Below are 6,080 nucleotides of genomic sequence, written 5' to 3' on the forward strand. Positions count from 1 at the left end.
CGCAAAGTGGACCGCCGTCCTTGGCTGGTTTTTACCGGCGGCTCCTCGACGCTGAAAGCTGTCGCCTTATCTCCCTCAGCACTGGTCTGGGCGTGGGGCCGCTTCGATGGGGCAGGGACGCCGGTGGAGCGGGCGGCGTTCTTGTCATTGTTCTGCTCAAACAGAGACGCTGGTTCTGCTTCCTTGAGTGCCGGCCCGCTTACTCCTTCAGTCGGCTCCTCCATCTGGTTTCCCGCAGGTTCTCCCGCTTCAGGTTTCCGCCCGGCATCGCTGCTGGAAGGTCCTGAAGAGTCCGTTGCGTCGGTTTTTTTCCTGTTCTTCAATGCCTTTTACGGATTCCTCGGCCTCCACTACGTCCATCAGGAGCTCCGCCGTGTCGTCTTTTGACGCTGCACCCGTAGCTGCCGCGTAAGTGCGTACACAATCGTTGTCTGCGTGGCCGTACCGCCGACATTTCGTACAGCGGGGGACTTTGCATTCCCGGGGCACGTGACCGGTGCCATGGCAGCGGAGGCACTGCATCGGGCGACCAGGCGCCACGACAAGGGCCAACTCTCCGGCGACGCGTACCTGATGTGGCAGGTCGTCCACTTTCAGGCCCCGCTTCAACTTCAGTAGGACAGTCCTTGTCGTAGAACCCTTTTCATTGACGCCTTGTATCCGCCACCACTCACGCGTGACTTCCGTCACCTTGCCAAACGCCGCGAACGCCGTCCGGATGTCGTCATCAGCCACGCCGTGAAGCATCCAGTGAAGCCGCAGCTTTACCTGCTGGTCTTCCGGATCGATGATAAGACAGCGGCGTTTCTTCACTTCCAGCTCCATGAAGGCGAGCAGCTTCTTTGTTGCCTCCGCACTCCGCAGGGTAACCGCCCAGACATGGTTGATTTGGTACGCCCCCAACGCAACCACGTCGGGGAGCGTACCGGACACGGCCAGGGCGTCTCGAGAATCTTCGACCCGGAAAGGCCTCACTCGTACATCACCGTGAAGAAAAACCGTGTTTAAAACAACACGACCGGTTGGCAGTGTAAGCAAAATAATCTGGTAGTCCTTATCTTCACTTGCATTGATCCTGTTTCCGCGGCCGTCAACGGCCGCTATCGCCGCTCCGTTGGAGCCCATCACCCTGCGTTCCGTTCAGCTCGGCTGCCAGAAGCAGACTCGATTCGATGCTTGAAAGCGGTACAAAGGCGCTTCTAGTGAATGCGGTGTTGCCTTAGAAACGTGCCGTAGAACGTTATACTGCGGTGTATATCGGTAATTATGAGCATGTTACTTACAGAAGTCGCAGTTACACGAGTAGCGAAGTACGTTTCCGCTACATTTCTTCTGCGCTCTGCACACATGCAGAGCCATCTTGCTGCAAATACAGAAGAACCCCTCCTCGCAATGTGCGGCGCTGCCCCGACAGGTGGCGCGCCACTCGCCCCTGACTTTTCGCCGTGCACCCTCACGGGTTGTAGAATCAAGCGTCTTTCCTTTCTTTAGATCACTATCTTCGCTCACCCGCTTCTCTCCTTCGGGCCGCGCGGGTACCGGTGCGAGGATGCCCAGGAGGCATCAATTGACGAATTCAGAGGGGATGCCAATGCGGATGTAGCTGATACGGGCGCTGTTCACACTACCGCAATCATAGCGTGATGGCAGTGCTCTTGAAGACAACGAACGACATTCATCCAGGTGTGTCATGCCAGAAGAGCGATTTGAAGGAGTCCAAAATGACTTACACTACGATAGTGAAAATGCCAGTTTGGTGTGTGTGTATGTGTGTGCTGACTGACCGACATACTCAGTGCGTGTGAACGCTAAAGGAACACGGGAGCAAGAAACGTTGTAGTGTGCACAACACAGTGCGATAATGTAGATTGTGAGAAGCACTTGTTTGAACAAATAATTAGAAAAAAGTTGTACAGTGCACTTACAAGTGTTGAGTATGAAAACTATGTCTTTGTGTGACTCAAGAGCATACCGAGCGAATGAGTGGGCGGTGCGAACGAGGTGCAATAACGCTATCGCGTTCCACACTCTTGAAGGCGAAGCTTAAGCGTCCTCCAAATTTTTCAGTCACAAGTGAGATCTCAGTGCCTGTGCAAGTGTATCTAGTTGAAGGCTCCGACTTGCAGCGTTGCGTCGTTTACAACATCGACATAAACGAGGATCAAACCACCCTTCAACGTGAGCTGTACTGCCCAACGCACCGAGTCATACAGGCGCGACACATAGGAAAGGGGCGTTCCTGCATGATCACCTTGCAAGGCCCTCCGACACTGCCAGCCTGTCTGTACTACTACGGCTGCATATTAAGGCCACGGCCGTATAAACCAAGTGTGGTTTACGGTTACAACTGCTTTCGGGCAGGGCACATGCGCAAATCTTGCCCCTTTGCTACTGCCGATGAAGGTGCGTCTGAAGGAAAAGTTACGTACCGATGCGGCCTCTGCCAATCGGGCGACCACGAGATAACATCTCCAAGTTATGCGACAAAGCAAAAGGCAACGCAGAAGGCTCGTCTTCGGAACACTAAGCGTTGGCCAATAGAGGACGTGACACCGGTGCAGACATCCAATCGCTTTGCAGCTCTCCAGTGGGATGATGACGAGTGGCCAGAGCTTCCTGAGCCCGCTTCGAATGCCCCTCCAGCTAAGACAAAGTCTAATGATACGGTGCTCAAGAAACGCCGTCGACAACAGCCAATACAGCTCCGTACTGATCTACCAGACGACGATATGGGTGTAGTGGATGAGCAAATCAATCGTCTCTTAGCAGATGTCTCTAAGCTCCGACAACACCACGAAATGCTTGCTCGACGTCGGCGAGCTGCAGAAGTAACCGCCAAATCTAGTAATTGCCCTACACTGCCGCCTTCATCCCGCGCAACAGGGCCATTTGCTGTCTCCTCCCAGAGTACCACAACGCCCAATGATAGCTCTGCAACATCGCTGCTCCGCTATATGGTCAACCAGTTGTCCAACCTGACATCTGCGATACTGCAGCGCTTGAACTAGCACACAAAAATGGCGAAATCCGGTCGTCCTGGTGTACTACAGTGGAAATGTAGAGGCATTTCCACAAAGGTGGCCGAGCTCAAGACCCGACTGCGATTTAACAAGCTTCGGGTGTGGGCTATGTTTCTTCAGAAAACGAACGCCTTGCCATCTATTCGGGGCTTCAGCAGCTACGTGTCTCCTTCAATGACCGACCGTCGCGTGCAGGCTGCTTCTCCGCCGGGAAAGGCGGCGGTATATGTTGAAACGCGTATTCCTCATGTACGCCTTTCTCTCGAAAACTGGTGCACATCTTACCAAGAGGTAGTAGCAGTTGCTGCGAAATTTCTGAAAGGAACCGTTGCTCTTGTTTCATATTACGTTCGACCAGCTGGAGGCGCCTCTTCCCGTATTAATCTTGGCTGGTTATTAAGTGTTCGTCGGCAATACCCCGGGTGTCCAAATTTAGTCGGAGGCGACTTTAACGCCCCTCACCCGGATTGAGGGTAGCCAACTGCAAGCCCTCGCGGTAGGCGTGTGCGGGACGCCTTCACTGATGCCCTGTTTGTTCTGCTTAATCACCCTGGGACAGCAACACGGCCTGTGCGTCACTTAAGTAGTGCTGCCTATGCTCCAGACTTGACGTGGTGGTTGGGTGCAGGAACTCCCTCATGGCAAATGGAGCCGGACTGCTGGGGAAGTGATCACCACCCTATCCTCATCGGTCTCCATCCCTCCCGTCTCCGCCCTTTACGCCGCAAATGTTCTGTGATAAACTGGGACAGCTCTCGCTCATGTCTCGACAGCATGTCTTCAGATTCGCCGTCACTCCTTGTTGACCGTATACAGAGAGCACTAAACAGCGCTACGACTACTACCTGGATTGATGTAGGTCGACCGGCACCAGATCTCGGCCTGCTTAACTTGTGGGCAGCCCGCCGTCAAGCTGAGCTGGCTGCTACGCGAGACCCTACTTCGGGGCAGGCACGTACACGACTGAATTATCTTACTGCGAAGGCTCGGAGATATGAACGCGATCTCTCGCGACGCCAGTGGCATGCATGGTGTGAACAATTTTCTGATAAATCATCGAATGCCTCACTCTGGCGAACGTTTCGTGCAATGGAACACGGTCGTCGTTCTACTGACGCAGCAGCAACAGCATGCTTTGCGGCTAATCTGACGCCGGGCTATTTCGCCAAAGAAGCTGCTCGAAATTTTTTTTCCCAAAATACGATATACTGCCTTCTTCAGCTGTAAATCTTAATTTGGCACGTATCCCTGCAGACGCATGGAAACTACCATCGGCTGCTGACGCAGATGGAATTGCGAGCCCCTTTTCGATGTGCGAGCTGCTGGCTGCAATTGACGATGCGAAACGGAAAACAGCGCCCGGCCTGGACAAAATTCAGTATGAGGTTTACAAGAACCTCAGTACTGCTGCACTTCCTCAACTACTAGACACCATAAACAAAGTGTGGCTTGATGGTGTCGTACCCGAGAGCTGCAAAACCGCTGTCGTGATCCCTATTCCCAAACCTGGGAAGCCTCCACCGGACCTCGCCAACTTACGACCAATATCCTTAACATCAACGCTTTGCAAGCTCGCAGAGAAAATGCTAGCCACGCGACTTTCTTGGTGGCTTGAACAGCACGGTTTTTATCACCCTGCTCAAATTGGATTTCGTCCATACATAGGTACAGAAGACGGGTTGGCTGTCTTGGCATCAGCAGTTCTATCATCTACCCGCAGCCGCAATGTACGTACCATATTAGCAATGGACGTTGAAAAGGCATATGTCAACATCAGTCATGCTGCAATCCTGAATGCCATTGACATGCTTCATCTCCCTCCGAGAGTACGCTCTTTTGTCGCATCATTTTTGGATGGAAGAAAGTTTGCAATACGCCTCAGCGGTGACACTGTTGGTTCATTCGTTTCACTACGTGGCGTGCCCCAGGGATCAGTATTGTCTCCGACGTTGTTCAATATTACTTTCATCCCATTGGCGTGGCGCTTACATGATATTCCTGAAATCAAGTTTTTGCATTACGCAGATGATATCACGGTATGGAGCACTCACCATGATCTTCGCACTCAAGAGGCCACCCTTCAGTCAGCATTAGATGTAACCTCTGATTACGCATCCTCCATTGGCCTTCAACTTTCTGCGTGTAAAACATCATACACATAAGTCGCCAACCGCTCGGGACGCCGTAAACTTACCTCAAATCCAATTCGTCTCTCTATCAGGCACCCCAATACAAGAAAGTTCGAGCCTGAAAATTCTGGGCTTAACAATTCAGCAGTCAGGATCAGCGACTGCTTGGCTTTCTCAGGCAAAAAAGCAAGCACTTCAAACTATGAGTTTAATAAGAAGAATTGCACCTAAAACGGGTAGCGCTGGCTGGTCTGTTGCACGCCAGTTAGTGAGGGCGGTTCTGCAGCCACGTATTGCTTATCAGGCCCAGTTCCAGCATCTTACAAGGGCACAATGAGATCGCCTTGAAGCCGTAAATCGAGAAGCTATGAGGACCATAACATGCCTTCCACGAATCACACCGGTCGTAGCGTTACAGGAGAATGCGCAGCTCAACACCATCGATGAACTGGTGCAGCAGCGCCGTGATGCTCGCAGACTCAAGGTCACTTTGTCACATTCCACACAAGCACTGAGGGCGTATGCAACATCACACATTATTCTTCAGCCACCTGCGCCAGTTCTCCCTCCCTGGAAATTTATGCAGTTAGGAGACAACAAGCCAACTGACATCCGCAGACCGACGTCTGCCAACTCGGCATCGTTGCTACGCCAGAAATTGAACAGCTAGATACTCACCTGCCTCAAGATTCCATACTATAGTGTACGTGGATGGGAGCCTGCAAGGCTGTGAAGCCAAAACGGCAATCTACTGTCCACGGAGACCTAGCCTGAATCAGACAACTACGTTTCAGCTTTCGGAACCACTTACATCTTTCTGCGCTGAGCTTGTGGCAGTCCAGGAGGCACTCTGCTCCGTGACTTCTATAACCATGCTCCCTACAGCCTACGTTGTCATCCGCACTGACGCACTTCAAGCATTACGTCTGCT

At 52.5% G+C, this 6,080-nt stretch overlaps 1 pseudogene; it reads right to left on the reverse strand.

Annotated features, from left to right (window-relative positions):
- Positions 1-249: 249 nt before the first annotated feature.
- On the reverse strand, positions 250-1,070 carry LOC146193894 (uncharacterized; annotated as a pseudogene).
- Positions 1,071-6,080: the final 5,010 nt, after the last annotated feature.

This window comes from Amblyomma maculatum, chromosome 4 (assembly GCF_055883805.1).
Source record: "Amblyomma maculatum isolate TAMU_Amacu chromosome 4, ASM5588380v1, whole genome shotgun sequence".
Lineage (NCBI taxonomy): Eukaryota > Metazoa > Arthropoda > Arachnida > Ixodida > Ixodidae > Amblyomma > Amblyomma maculatum.